At 40.9% G+C, this 16,312-nt stretch overlaps 1 protein-coding gene across 5 annotated transcripts in view; it reads right to left on the bottom strand.

Moving 5' to 3' along the window:
- Positions 1-16,312, bottom strand: part of THRAP3 (thyroid hormone receptor associated protein 3) — a 73,006-nt gene that overhangs the window by 37,486 nt on the left and 19,208 nt on the right. For 2 of the 5 annotated variants that reach the window (XM_024738749.1, XM_024738751.1), the window contains exon 2: positions 8,598-8,706. The exons of 1 other annotated variant lie outside the window; for it this stretch is intronic. The gene's annotated coding sequence lies outside the window, so the exon portion shown is untranslated. The remainder of the gene's footprint in view (positions 1-8,597; positions 8,707-16,312) is intronic. 2 more of the 5 variants (XM_024738750.1, XM_024738752.1) reach the window with 1 other exon arrangement.

Here is a 16,312-nt window from a genome sequence, read left to right as displayed (position 1 = left end):
AACTTAAAAGCGTTTACACAAACAGAAGGAGATTCCTCATCCTTACTTCAGCCATGTCCTAAAAATGGAATTAAGTGGTGAGGGTTAAACTTTTTTTTTTTTGCGGTACGTGGGCCTCTCCCGTTGCAGAGCGCAGGCTCCGAACGCGCAGGCTCAGCGGCCATGGCTCACGGGCCTAGCCGCTCCGCGGCATGTGGGATCTTCCCCAGACCAGGGCTCGAACCCGTGTCCCCTGCATCGGCAGGCAGACTCTCAACCACTGCACCACCAGGGAAGCCCGAGGGTTAAACTTTTTGCTTTTAGGACTTCCCTGGTGGCACAGTGGTTAACAATCTGCCTGCCAATGCAGGGGACACGGGTTCGAGCCCTGGTCTGGGGAAGATCCCACATGCTGGAGCAACTAAGTCCGTGCACCACAACTACTAAGCCTGCGCTCTAGAGCCTGCAAACCACAACTACTGAGCCTGCGTGCCACAACTGCTGAAGCCCGCGTGCCTAGAGCCCACGCTCCACAACAAGAGAAGCCACAGCAATGAGAAGCCTGCGCACCACAATGAAGAGTAGCCTCTGCTCGCCACAACTAAAGAAAGCCCGTGCACAGCAACGAAGACCTGACACAGCCAAAAATAAATTTATTTAAAAAACGAATTTTTTTGCTCTTAAAAAAGAATCATCCCTCCACGTCCATCCTATCAATTCTGAAATTTACTGTAGAAGAAATCATTTAAGATTCATAACATATTCTACCGCTTTATAAAAACCAGTGCATCTGCCTGAAAATAGCTGACCAGGGACTTGATTACTTACCTTCTGACTGTACTTAAACTATCACTTGCATAATAGGGGCAGTTCACCTACACCAAATTCAGGCAGCACCAACCTCACTTGGGAAAGAAGAGTTTCCAGAGCGAGTCAGGGCTCTGCAACAGACTCTGTCAGGCTGAGGGACATTGCCGCTAGCTTCATTCCATCACACAGCCAGCAAGAGGTCACATTTCCTTCCGGCTCTTCAGAGACTGAATTAGTTTCTCTGTCCCAAAGACATGGCAAACTCCACCCCTTCCATCTTTCATTTTTTAAAGGAACAGGACCACTACTTCTCAGTAACTTGGAAAGGCAGGAAAAATTCAGTGAGATAGCTATTTTCCATATGGCACAGAATACAGCGTGCCACTAATTATTTCAGGCCTGATTTCCACAAAGGAACAAGAGTTTCATAAATGTTTCTCTTTGTGTTTTGTAAAAAACACCAGAGAAAAGATTGAATAATTTAAGATCAAAATGATGACAAAACTTTGCTGGGAAACCCCTTTATTCATTCTTTCCATCAAACTGCTGTTTCTCCCCCAATCAGAAATAAAAACATATGAAAATCTTAAGATAGCTGGGATATTATGTAATAGTCACAGAAAGCAACATAATTTAATCAATCAACGCTGGAAAATTCTAAAAAATACACACAAGTAATAAACTTAGGTCTCAAGCCACCAGTCTGAAAAAAGCTAGTAAAAGAAAATATATGCAAGCAACTTTACACACCTATTTCTTCTATTATAAGTATACCTCCTAGAAGGTGGTAAACTCAACTTCATCTGCCTGCACCGTGTTTTAAATATACGGTTTATCTAATAGCAAAAGGAAGTGACTTGGAATAAGAAAGGCATTCTGGGGGACTTTAAGGAAGTAACAGTCTTTGTAGATTTCAGTTTATTCATTTGTTAAAGGTGGTTAATACCGAACATACAACTTAACTTCTAAAGTTTCAGGGGACTTCCCTGGTTGTCCAGTGGCTAAGACTCCACACTCCCAATGCAGGGGGCCTGGGTTCAATCCCTAGTCAGGGAACTAGATCCCACATGCCTCAACTAAAAGTTCACATGCCACAACTGAAAAAAGAAAGATCCTGCATGCCACAACGAAAAGATCCCGTGTACCGCAACGAAGACCTGGCACAGCCAAACAAAGTTTCAGCTTAGTAGACTGGGCTTCATAAACATAAATAGGACTTCGCACCAAGCGCTGGTTACTGGAAAGGTAAATACACAATCATTTCACAATTTTTTAAATAGTTTTGCTTTCTCATTAAAGCAGGTTTCACAATCTCTGTACTTTACTTTGGTAAGATTATTGTTGAGTATACTCTCCCAAAAAATATCATGGCCCAACAAGTACCGAGAGCATGTTTCTGTTCATTCTATCAGATTTTAATGAATACTTACTCCATGCTAAGTACTCTGCTGGATGCAGAAAATAAGAAAATCCTGTTGTAATTATAGGTAGAAAATATCTTTTCAGGCTCATAATGTGACTTGGGAAGTTTTCTTTTGCTTGCACTAAAGTAAGAAAGGAGGTCACTAGTTTTGAAATCTTTTCCAAGTCATATCCCCTCCCTGAATTGAAGTTTTGTGTTAAAAATAGGGCTTAAAAAAAAAAAAAAAAAAATAGGGCTTACACTTTAGTTAATAATAGTGTATCAATACTGGTTCATTAATTGTGACAAATGTACCATTCTAATGTAAGATGTTAATAATAGAAGAAATTGGGCATAGGGAATATAGGGACTGTTACAGGTTAAACTGTGTCTCCCTAACCCTAAAATGTATACACTGAAGTCCTAACACCAAGCACCTCAGAAAGTGACCTCATCTGGAGACAGGGTCTTTACAGATATGACTGGTATCCTTATAAAAGGGGAAATCTGGACACAGAGATGTGGCGAGAAGACGACATGAAGAGAAATAGAAAACAGCCATCTAATACAAGCCGACGAGCGAGACCTTGGAAGAGACCCTTCTCTCACAGGTCTCAGAAGGAACCAATCCTGCCAACCTCTTTTTTTATATATATATAATTTTTTTTTGGGTTGCATTGGGTCTTCGTTGCTGTGCACGCGCTTCCTCTAGTTGTGGCGAGCGGGGGCTACTCTTAGTTGCAGTGCACGGGCTTCTCACTGCAGTGGCTTCTCTTGTTGCGGAGCACGGGCTCTAGGCGCACGGGCTTCAGTAGTTGTGGCACATGGGCTCAGTAGTTGTGGCTCGCAAGCTCTAGAGCACAGGCTTAGCAGTTGTGGCGCACGGACTTAGTTGCTCCGCGACATGTGGGATCTTCCCAGACCAGGGCTCGAACCCGTGTCCCCTGCATTGGCAGGCAGATTCTTAACCACTGTGCCACCAGGGAAGCCCCTGCCAACCTCTTGATTTTTGTACTTCTAGCCTTCAGATCTGTGGGGTGATATACTGCTGTTGCTTAAGTCACCCAGTTTGTCATACTTTGTTATGGCAGCCCTAGCAAACTAATACAGGAATTCTGTACAATCCTTGCAATTTTCTGTAAACCTTATTCTCAAACAAAAAGTTTATTAAAAAAAAAAAAAAGACAGGGGTAATGGTGCCCACATCTCACAATTATGAGAAGACCAAAGTAGATAGATAATTGGGAAATCCCTGCTCAGCGGAAAGAGAATCCATAATCCCAATACACGGTAAGCAAACAGCTAGGACTAGAATCCAGGTTTCATTTAGTGTTTTCCATAATATAATGTTATTTCAAGATGGGCATATAAAAGTGGGTGTAAGTGAGGGAATATGCTGAAGCAAACTATCATTCTGAAATGCCCTGTCCCAAAGGAAGAGAACCTTAGAGAGTCACTTTATAATACTGGGGTAGGTTCTGCAGTGAGTAGTGGCTTTGGCACCAAAAAAATAATTGGGTTCAAATCTTGGCTCCTCCACCCATTAGCTGGACAAGATACTTACTCTTACTCTCTCAATCTTCCAAACATGACCTACACCTCATAAGACCGCCACAGGAATTAAAAAGTGTACGTAAACTGCCTGCCATTCAACATGTGACTTCACAACTTAAGCTATGTTTAGCTACAATCCTAGAGTGGTGAGAGGGAGATATTTAGGAACTTCTCTGAGAGCAAACAGATTTCACCACTGATTCTATTTTCCTGCTGTTAGTAAGCAATCAGGTATCTTCCTACACAGAACAATAATGTGTTTTATAACTTTATTAGCTAAACTGGCATGTGTTGCACTGAAGAGGTGCAGAAAAGCAAAAAAAGGTCAAATTCTAGGGTCCTGAACTTTGTAGAATAAATCCCTTTGCTGCTGGATGGTAGCAGGGAAAAATCAACAGCAAACTGAGGGGCCTTTCATTTAGAACTTACTCATCTAATATTCCCAATGTAGGCAACTTGTGGTATCTTCTCCTGAGAATTTGCTCAATGGGTGTCTATTAGGCTCAGGATCATCTATGCAATTAACCTTTCATCATCAGAGAAATAGAATGAACAGCACAGACAGCAACTTAAATAATCTTCGATTCACCCCAGAGGCTCCTCTCCTATATCCCTAGGGTAGGCTGACGGCAATTTTAGTTACTGTTTTAAATGTGTTACCATTGGGGAATATATCCTACCCATTTTTTAGAGGAACTCTCAGCTTTCCTGACTTAATAAAGATACTACCGGCTATGTTAACTAATCACCTATGGCCTCCTTCCAGCTCTCATTATGATAAACCTTTTTAAAAACTAAGTTTAACAGCCAATCATCACACAACTATTTTTTTAATTAAGTTATTATTACTAAGACCTTGGGCTGAACCAGTGGTATATATTGCAATCACCTACAGAGCTTTTTAAAAAGTCCGTCTATCAAGATTATTATTCAGGAAACCAGGACAGGAATTCCGATCCACTGGTTTACGGACATTCTTTACAGATTCCAAGGACTAGGACTGTGTTCTCTCTTCATCCCACCATCGATACACAGAAAGCCACTGCTTACACGGAGTTGTACATAAAGCTTGTTCTACATAAAGTCTGTTTACAACTCTCTTAGGAAATAAGTTGTTTGACATCTTTTATAGACGTTAGCCTTTTGGGGATAAAATGAGCTTCCCCAAACAAGTCTATCACACAGAGGTTTAGAAGAGGGAAAAATGTATGTTTTTAAATTTATTTCCTTATTTGTTAAACTATCGCTGCTTTGAATGATGTTCACAACATGGCAGGGTTTTCAATAACTTTCAATAACTAGATCATATCTATTTATCCATTCCTTCAGAAGTATGAACCCTAAGAGCTGCAGTGTCCCATACACATGTAGCTACTATGCACCTGAAATGTGGCTGGCCTGAACTGGGATGAGCTGTAGGTATAAAATACAGGATTTCAAAGACTTAGTACAAGACTCAGAATGTAAAATACTTCGTTAAGGATTTTTAACATTAATTACATGTTGAAATAAGAATGTGTTGGATATATTAAATTACATTAAAATAAATTTCATCTGCTTCTTTTTATTTATTTTCTTAATGTGGATGCTAGGAAATTTGAAATTACATGTGGCTCACACTGGACTTCTCTTGGATAGTACTGTCCTAAAGGACAACAATGATTATGTCTTTTCAAATGCTCAAGTTCTGAACCTTATCCAATATTAGTCACTTTTAAATTCATCATTTACTTTTGCAGTTTCTAGTCTTCATCCACTAAGACTTTCCTGTTGAGATAACCACCTGATGTCTTTCCATTTGTATCTACACTTTACCAGATAAGGGGGAAAAAAAAGAGATGTCTTAAATACGAACACAACTCTACCTAAGAAACCAAAAATAATTTCAAGATCTGCTATCATTCTGGACCTTACCAGTCACCTGAGTCTACAAAAGAAATCAAGAACCCAACCTTTTGCTTCTAAATCTAAAACGAATTCATTAAGGCACTATTCAAAGCTATCTAAATTTAGAGACCACTCAACTACCCCAAGCGCAGATAGATCCAGACACTGAACCAGAACTCAGTTCAGATACATATGATCAGTGCAACTCCCCTCTCTGGCTCATAGGGAACAGCAATATTAACTACATAGACAAATAGGTCTGATTCTTTTCTTTAACATCTTGTATTTGTTTGTTTGTTTTTAAAGGAACAAAACTGAATTCATCAGATTTATATATGAAAGCTCCAGCTTGCCATAATTTCAACATTCTAAATGATCTGACTCCTGCCTACTTTTCCAACATCATCTCAAACCACTCTCTCCCGAATCAATCACTCTACCGGAGTCACAAAGGCCTTCCTTCTGTTCCTTGAACACTTACAAGCATTTATAGTCTCAGCACCTTTATACTTGCAGTTCTCACTACATGAACAAACACCCTTCTGCAGTCTAAAGCAAGGCTGGCTCCTTTCTCATCCTTCAGATCTCAGCTTGTCACCTAACTCGAAAAGGTATTCCTTGGCATTCTATCTAATGACACCTCACTGTTATCTTGTAGTCAAATTTCTTTCCTGTACTTAGGAAATCTGAAACTATCGTATTTGCCTTCCCAAACTAGAATGTAAGCTCCTCAAGAATGGGGGTCCTGGGGCTTTCCTGGTGGCGCAGTGGTTCAGAGTCCGCCTGCCGATGCAGGGTACGCGGGTTCGTGCCCCGGTCCGGGAGGATCCCATATGCCGCGGAGCGGCTGGGCCTGTGAGCCATGGCCACTGGGCCTGCGCGTCCGGAGCCTGTGCTCCACAACGGGAGAGGCCACAACAACGTACAGCAAAAAAAAAAAAAAATGGGGGTCCTGTTTGTCTTGCTCATTGCCAGTTATCCCTAGCAACAGAGAACAGGCGCGGTAACAAGCACTCAAGCGTCTACTGACTGAATTAATCAAAAAAATCAAAAGCAGCTTTAAAAGACAAAGGATCTTAGAGGGGAAAATCCAGTATACTTATTTTTTAAATTATGCAACTGGCTTCCTATGTACATGTCCTTCTAGTCTTTGTTTTCTAGTTTCCAATACTTAAGTCTCTTGAAGAACTGTCATAGTTCCACATGGTGAAAAATAAGAAGTATGGAAATATCAATTATACTTTGCTTGCTGAGTCTGGAGAGAGAAGAAGCGCTTGTTATCACTAAGTATTTAAAGATGAAATAAGGCAACAATAATAAAAACACTCAGTATTAGTGAACAGTTGGGACAACTGATTAATGACTTAATACAAAATGTTAGATTCCTTCTTCTTACCATTAACAAAACCGAAAACAGGTAGGAAAAATCATCAGGATGATGATGATGTGATAACAACATCCCAGCTGCCTAGAGCACATGTTCAGAATGAAGCAGATTAGAAAATATCTCTAAGGGGACTTCCCTGGTGGTGCAGTGGTTAGGACCCTGCGCTCCCAATGCAAGGGGCCTCGGTTCAATCCCTGGTCGGGGAACTAGATCCCACATGCATGCCGCAACTAAGTGTTCGCATGCCACAACTAAGGAGCTGGTGAGCCACAACTAAAAGGAGCCCTCAAGCCGCAACTAAGGAACCCGCCTGCCACAAGACCAGGTGCAACCAAATAAATAAATAAATATTTTTTTAAAAATCTCTAAGATAAAATTTATAATATAACCAAAATGCTTAAAGTATTGAGGAAGAATTTACACTTCTGGGTAGAGTTTAGAAAGAAATTACTGATAAGAACATAGAAACTAAACAAAGCAGACCAGAAAAGGATAATTATTAACAATAGAGAAAACAAAAAGTTGTACAGAAAAAAAAAAATTAACCATACCATACAACATTTGTCTGTGAACAAGCTATACATAACCTTAATATTGTTAACAGTGAATACTGCTCTAACCAAAATTCAATTACAACCAGAGTGACAATAAATGTGGACATGTGAGGTGGTCAGAGAATTCTACCACTATCCAAAGTAGAAAGTTAATAGATAATACCCAAAACTGAAAAATCTATAAGTAGCAAAATAAGCTTATTATTTTAGAGGTAATACCGAAAGAAACAGTAAAGAGTTGGAAATGATTGCTTCTAGGGACTGAAAAGGGGGCGGGAGGGACTGTTTTTCATAAAAAGCCCTGTGGAGCTGATGGTCTGACATGACTACGTATAGGGTTTTTGTACATGTATTAATAAAAAGTAAAACAAAAAAGGTTTAAATAAATATGTAAAATGTTTTTTAAAATTTGAGAAGAAACTGTACTATGGGGGGAAATCAACTGTATGCATAAATTTATTCACGTCCATCACACAGCTACCTAACACCCGGAAAAATGAGAGAAAAGCCTAAATGTTTACCAAAAAGGAACTAGTTAGATAAATTATATGGTACATCCAATGATGAAATGCCATGAGTCATTTAAAAATGCAAACACAGAAAACTTTTCTTGTTAACAAGAACCAAGTGACAAAAAACACAACGTCAATTTTGATTATATACACACATATCAGAGTAACATATGCATGACAAGGGACTGTTCACCGAACTATTAACAGTGACTGTATATGTGTCAAGTTTATGGCTGATCTTTTTCAGTATGTCCAAGTGAATAAACATATGTTATTTAAAAACTCAAAAGTTAGTTAAAGTAAGAAAGTAACTGCTGATTCTACAACTTGGGATGGAATCAGAGAGGAGAGCGGCTACTTTATCAGCTATTTCAGTTTTTTAAACTGAAAGATAAATATTGTTTAATAAGAACCCAGAACTTCTATTAAGGAATCTTCTGGATAAACAACATAAGACTGGCTCTGTAAGCCAACGAAGTTATTGTTAGTTCCTTTTACCGCCATGCATTTACCTTATTTGAACAATGATTCAACTTGCACGAGACCCCAAACAGACACTACCTTAAAGAATACTGGCAGTGCCGCGCTGGCTTCCCCAATTTACAAAGTCAGGATACAACTCTGGAATGAGAAGAAATAAGCAGTGATAAAACAGCTACCCAAACCTTGCAGATCACATCTTGAAATACAGATGCTTGGAATCTATAAGCAGAAACTCTCCTCTAGCCCTCAACTTAACTCCAAGTGGACACAAGGATTCTCTCCCAAAGTATACTGGGCCTGAGGGTCTCTCATACTTATTTTCATCCACCCAACCTCCTATAGTAAGGTTGGAAAGTATGGAAAGCTAAAACCTTCCTCTTGTAACCTGATACTTTCACTGGCAATATTTCAGGTGCTATGGTTTGCATTATACAAGTTTAATTTGCAAACTCCATAATTCAACCTGGAGAATAACTTCAGAAGAATTAGATGCTTGAAACAAAAAACTTTCAAGTACGCTGAACTAAATTTAACAAATACATTTCAAGTTAAACTAACTCCCCACACTCATCCCTCAAAGCACAAAAAAACCCTTCAGATCCAGTTGTTTAAATATTCCCAGATCCAAATACTACTAACATGGCCATATAGCAAAGCAATGTAGTATTATCCCAAACAAACAGGAAAACAAAGTTCCAAGATCAGCAAGCTCAGTATGTAATTAACGTCCCCACTCCTAGATTAAAGTTTTTTCATTCATTCATAATACTGTAAAGTAGGAAGGCATCTAAGAATTACATAATCTGAAAATGCAGTCTTGACATTAATCTTCTCTTTTTTCACTTATTCATTGACTCAATCAAGGATACCCACCTTAGCTTTCTCTGAACCTGTGGTTTGCACATAGCTGAATCCTTGCCTATTTAGCCAGGAGAGAGGAGAATGCATTTCCTTAAGCTATAGTCTCTCAGTAGTGGGGAGCCCTCAACTCCCCTCTCAGCAAACTCCTACTCATTCTTATGAGGCTCTCCTTCCCCAGCAAGCTGTCCCTGGCTCACCCAGGCTGGGTTAAGTATTGCTTCTCTGTTACCCTTGACATGGTTCTCCTTACACGCGTATCATTATGTCCGTTAATATGTCAACTTACCTCACAAGGCTGCAAACTCTATATACACTGATATGTGTCCACTGAATAAACTGAACACACAAGCAATAAACTCTTGACCTATACCAAAGGTTATCCGGTAATTAACATTACAAAGAGGCAACAAAAACCTACTGTTAAAACTAAGACTTATCCAGATGAAATTACTATTCAGTCAGACCATTTGGCAAATTAATGACAATGTTGGTATATATTCTCTTAGTTGATAAATAGCAAAAATACAGCACTTACAAAAACTCATTCTTTCACAATACTTTTGCATATATTCTTGCAACTCATTCTGGGAATTCATCCTAGGTTTCATCAACCGAAACTTTCCCTGTTTCTAACTGCAGAGGCACAGGGGCTATTGACACCGGTCAGCTTGAGGGAACCCCTGATGACTGCTACAAAACTGGGAACCGCTTACTCTACAATGCACTGATTAAAGAACTATTCCAATACATCCACCTTTAAAATTCTAGCCAGTTAACAAACACACACACACACAATCTTCCTTTTTCTACCCCATCATGTTTCTTCCCTATTAATTAACCTCTTCGACACTTGGCAAGAATTTTCTCATCGCAACAAATCTTCAATTTTCCATTGTTGCAATGGGTGGAGAAGCAAATCTGAGGCTCTGGCTCTTAGTTATTCTATGACAGCAAGGAGACACCTGAAGCCCTAAGTCGCCTGCCACCAATTTTTATGCACCCCCAAACTTGTCCTGCTTGAGTCATCGGGACAGTGACAGGCGTGTTTTTCAGCCTCATTCTCCCGACCTGCCTTTCGTCAGAGAATATTAGCAAGGACACCACAGCACTACCGACAATGTATCTTTTTCCCTTCTACACAATTTCCATTTTAACTGTCCACTTACTTCAACAAAAAATTTATTAAGTACCTACTACATTGCCAGGCACTATTTTAGGCAACAGAGATTCAGCAATTAAAAATCCCCTCAGGGACTTCCCTAGTGGCCCAGTGGTTAAGAATCTGCCTGCTAATGCAGGAGATATGGGTTTCATCCCTGGTCTGGGAAGGTCCCACATGCCTTGGAACAACTAAGCCCGCGAGCCACACCTACTGAGCGTGTGTGCCACAACTACTGAAGCCCACATGCCTAGAGCCTGTGCCCTACAACGAGAGAAGAGAAGCCACCTCAATGAGAAGCCAGCGCACCACAACGAAGAGTAGCCCCCGCTCACCGCAACTAGAGAAAGCTGGCGCACAGCAACAAAGACCCAACACAGGCAAAAATAAATAAATTTTAAAAATATCTCTTCATTCCTGGAGCTTACATTCTAAGGAGCAGATGGGAGCACATGAGGAATAAGAGTTACTCTTTTATGTACTGTGGCCAGAGATTAACAGAAACAGTATGCTGTACTTTATCTGAAGGCAAAAGGGACCAAATAGAGGAAAGAGCAAGTGCAAAGACCCTGCGGAGGGAACATGCCTGGTGTATCTGAGGAAGACAGAAAAACAGAGTGGCTGCAATGCCAACAGTTTCCAGGGAACAGCTGGAAGATCAGATGAGATCAGAGACATGGGTGAATGGAAAGGGCCTTGCAAGCCATCGTAAGGACTTTGGCTTTCCTACAGGTTACGTAGGCAGCCACAGCACTGTTTTGAGCAGAGGAGTAAGGACCAGAATCACGTTCTAAAAGGATCTTGGCTGCTGAGTGTAGAACAGACCTTAACAGGGCAAGAGCAGAAGAAATTGTTAGATATTGCCTACAACTATCCAGGAAAAGGACGGCAGTGGCTCAGACTAGAGTGCAGCTCAGAATGCCCCCACGTTCTATACACTATACCTTACATAACAACATAGCTCCTAAATCCAAACAGTGAGCACTAACATTCTAAGTTTTTACTTCCTACAGTTAAAGCATTTTTACTTCCTACAGTTAAAGATTTGAAGTGTTTTTTCGTATCTCACCTCAAGCACCCCTGATAATCTTTTATTGAGAAATGCAGAAGATAAGGAAGCACAAAGATGACCTTGTCTGCTCCTATGAACCTGAGGTTAAAGCTAATCCTTTAAACCACCATGCAGGGACTTCCCTGGAGGTCCAGCTGTTAAGAATCCGCCTTCCAGTGCAGGGGACGCAGGTTCAATTCCTGGTCGGGGAACTAAGATCCCGCATGCTGCACTGCACAGCCAAAAAAAGAAAAAGACCACAAGGCACATGATGCTTCTACAATACTTAAGGACTAATGTGCCTACTTTCAAAATCAAGTTGAATAAAAGTGAGGGCTTCCCTGGTGGCACAGTGGTTAGGAATCCGCCTTCCAATGCAGGGTACATGGGTTCGAGCCCTGGTCTGGAAGATCCCACATGCTGCGGAGCAACAAAGCCCACACTCAACAACAACTGCACTGTGCTCTAGAGCCCGTGAGCCACAACTACTGAAGCCCGCATGCCTAGAGCCTGTGCTCCGCAACAAGAGAAGCCACCGCAATGAGAAGTCCTCGCACTGCAACAAGCCCCACAACTAGAGAAAAGCCCGCAGGCAGCAACAAAGACCCAACGCAGCCAAAAATGAATGAATAAATAAATAGGAACAAAAGAGGACTGTGTCTTCTATTCAAGTTAACCAAAGTAGCCAATAACAAAATTTAATCTTATCCACTCCCCATTGAAAAAAATACTAGGAATTGATAAGATTATGACAGCTAGGCAAATAAACCTTTAGTGTTTTACCACAGAAAACTGTGCAATGTCTTGCTCCAAGCAGCTTCCCTGGTATGAACCAGGGACCAATACTGAATCTAAGACTGGTGAAATTACTATGAATGGTTTTGGAAAGAAAGACAGATACTTCCAAACGTGTCCAGTATACAGGGCCTTCTTCGCTTGAGGGGGTGAGCAAATGATGTCACATAGCCCAACCTGTTTTCGTGCCACCTATGAGTTAAGAATAGTTTCTACTAAAAAAAAAAAAAAAGAATAGTTTCTACTGATCTTTTTTTTTTTTTTGGCTGCCCGCTCAGTTTGCAGGATCTCAGTTCCCCCACCAGGGATCAAACCCAGGCGCCCCTGCAGTGGAAGTGCGGAGTCCTAACCACCGGACCATCAGGGAATTCCCAAATTTCTACATTGTTTTTTAATGGTAGAAAAATATCAAAAGTATTTCATGGGCTTCCCTGGTGGTGCAGTGGTTGAGAGTCCGCCTGCCGATGCAGGGGACTGTTCGTGCCCCGGTTCGTGCCCCGACTGTTCGTGCCCCGGTCCGGGAGAATCCCACATGCCACGGAACGGCGGGACCGGTGAGCCATGGCCGCTGAGCCTGCGCGTCCGGAGCGCCTGTGCTCCGCAACAGGAGAGGCCACAATAGTGAGAGGCCCACGTACCGCAAAAAAAAAAAAGTATTTCATGACGTGTGAAAATTCTATGAAATTCCAATTTCAGTATCCATGAAGTTTTACTGGAACACAGCCAGGTTCATTTGTTTATAGGTAACTGCTTTCACACTACAACAGCAGAGTAGTTGCAAAAGTGACTAAAAGCAGTGGTCTTACCACTCTGCGCTGCTACAAACTGTGGTGAAGCAATTGTAACTAAAAAGCATTTCAGGGACTTCCCTGGTGGCACAGTGGTTAAGAATCCGCTTGCCAATGCGGGGGAAACGGGTTTGAGCCCTGGTCCACGAAGATCTCACATGCCGCAGAGCAACTAAGCCTGTGTGCCTCAACTACTGAGCCTGCGCTCTAGAGCCCGCAAGCCACAACTACTGAGCCCGTGAGCCACAACTACGGAAGCCCGTGCTCCACATCCAGAGAAGCCACTGCAATGAGAAGCCCACGTGCCGCAACAGAGTAGCCCCTGCCTGCTGCAACTAGAGAAAGCCCACGTGCAGCCACTAAGACCCAAAACAGCCAAAAATAAATAAATAAATAAATCTTTAAAATAAATAAATAAAAATAAAAAGCATTTCAAGTACCATGTATTCTGTCATATCACACATGGAGCGTGGGTGCTTTTTTTTTAATCCAATTAGATGGCAACACATTGTGTTTACTATGAAAAGACACCATAGCTGTGCCAAGAACACAGTATGTGTCGACATTACCAAACTAAGCACTCACACAATATTCCCAACTCACAACTCACAACTGCTGGAAATGTTTTAAAAATTTAAAACAGAGTATCTTATCACAACAGAAAACCTTCATAAAAACAAAATAAAAATAAACAAAAATAAGGCTACAACCAAAGTAAGTTTCTGAGTGTTGTATCTGTTAGCATAAGGAGGAAAGTCGTTTATCTATAGTGAGTTAATTAAATTATGTTTGACTGCAAGAGCCTAAAAAATGTGTCTCAAGAAAATGAACTTGTTTAAGACTATTTGCCTTTTGATTTGAAGGGCTGAGAACAATGGGAGCAATATAAGTAGTCAATTAAAAAATAGGGCAGGTGGAGAGGAAGGGTGCTAACCTAAGTTAACTGTGGAAATAAGTGAAATGAGAAGATAAAAAGCAAAAGGAACTGCATATAACCACTGTGTTCTACTTGTTAAAGTTTTCTAGTTGTAAAGCTGTTAAAGGGTACAGGTTAACAATCCTGAAACCACTACACTACATGTATACTGGAACTAATGAGTAATTGGATGGCAAATGGTGAGAGCCAAGTTTCTCACTGTTGGGAGAGGGAGATTATAGATAAAAAAGGAAGAGACTAGAATGATCAATGAGGTACTGGATTAGAGTTGGAGATATCAGTTAATTCATGTCCAGCTTAATACAGATACAAATGAAGATATGTAGAAATAAGAAATACTTAGACATTTCTATAAGTATATGGAATATCTGTTAGTATACAGATGTATTTCCTTGCTTTGTCAGCTGAGAAGATGTGGAAGGAATAACCCTCCAGTAGCAATGTGCACACCTAGCACCCAGATCTTGATTTCTAATACCATTCTCCAATAAAAGAAACCAGGGCCCCTTGGAGAAATGGCTGAATCTAGGGCTGGGGGAGGGGATTCACAGTATGAGCTTGGGAGTATCTTATAGTGCCAGAAAGTGAGGAAGTGCTAAACAACAACAAAAAACACCACCACACACAATAAAGGGGGTATGTCAAAAGGACACTCCCGTCCAACTGAAAGAGCTCTCAATAGTAAAAGTCAAAAAATTAGAACAGGGCTTCCCTGGTGGCGCAGTGGTTGAGAATCCGCCTGCCGATGCAGGGGACACGGGTTCGTGCCCCGGTCCGGGAGGATCCCACATGCAGCGGAGCGGCTAGGCCCGTGAGCCATGGCCGCTGAGCCTACGTGTCCGGAGCCTGTGCTCCGCAACGGCAGAGGCCACAACAGTGAGAGGCCCGCGTACCGCAAAAAAAAAAAAAAAATTAGAACAAAATAAAGTACTGGATTATAACAAAAATACCCATGAGTCCATATTGATATAAATAAGTGACTGAATAAATAAATAAATGGATGAGAAAAGACCAAACTCCCAGGCAGAAGAATTACAAATAATTTATGTATATACGCCACCCTCAAGGAGGTGGACTATAACTCTCCACTCCTTAAGTGGACGTGGTATGCCTAGCGATTTTCTTCCAAAGAGTACACACTGTGGCAGGGAGGGGAGGGAGTAATTTTTTGGAGAAACCTAGCCAGATAATCACAGCTAAACAAGAAGTCACACTGATCGCATGTATTCCTTGATACGACATGGCACTTTACCTCTGTGTTCTTTCTCCCCCAAATCCATAACACTAGTATAAATCATTAGAAAAATATTAGACAAATCCCAATTGAGGGACATTCTACAATACAGCTAACCAGTACTCCTCAAAACTGTCAAGGTCCCCAAAAATAAGTGGGAGAAATTGTCACAGCCAAGAGAAGCCTAAGGAGACAACAATTTAATGTATATCCTAGATGAGATCCTGGAACAGAAAAGGACATTAGGTAAAAACTAAGGAAATCTGGGGACTTCCCCTGGTGGTCCAGTGGTTAAGACTCTGTGCTTCCACTGCAGGGAGCATGGGTTCGATCCCTGGTCAGGGAACTAAAGATCCCACATGCCTCGCTGTACAGCCAAAAAATTTTTAAAAATTAAAAAATTATATATATAAATAAAGAATATACCAATGTACCAATATTGGTACATTAGTTGTGACCAATGTACTATACTAAGGCAAGGCGTTAACAGGTGAAATGGACATGGGGGTATATATAGGAACACCCTGTACTATTTTCTGAGACTGTCTGTAAATCAAACTGTTCAAAATAAATTTATTTTTAAAAAAAGGCAAATGATTGTGAGTGGTGTTCCATGGCTCTAGATGATTCAACAGATATTACTGAAACTGCTCAGTTGTTTAGTGACGTCAACGCTGAGTCTGAAGTGACTGAACACTATGAACAAAACAGTCTGTGTGGAACAACCACTGGCAAGAATCTTTTCACAAAGGTTGAGAGAACATTAATTCAATACAACCTGCACTTGAATCTGCTAAGATGTGCACAAATAATGGTGGTAAAAACGTGTGGACAAAAAAGGGCTTAGCTGGACAAATTTACAAAGCCTGTGAAAATGTAAAGTATTTCAAGCAAATGGTTTATTCACTGTACTGTTCAT

This window comes from Neophocaena asiaeorientalis, unplaced genomic scaffold, assembly GCF_003031525.2.
Source record: "Neophocaena asiaeorientalis asiaeorientalis breed wild unplaced genomic scaffold, Neophocaena_asiaeorientalis_V1.1 scaffold106, whole genome shotgun sequence".
Classification (NCBI taxonomy): Eukaryota; Metazoa; Chordata; class Mammalia; order Artiodactyla; family Phocoenidae; genus Neophocaena; species Neophocaena asiaeorientalis.
This window is presented reverse-complemented; position numbering and strand designations above follow the sequence as displayed.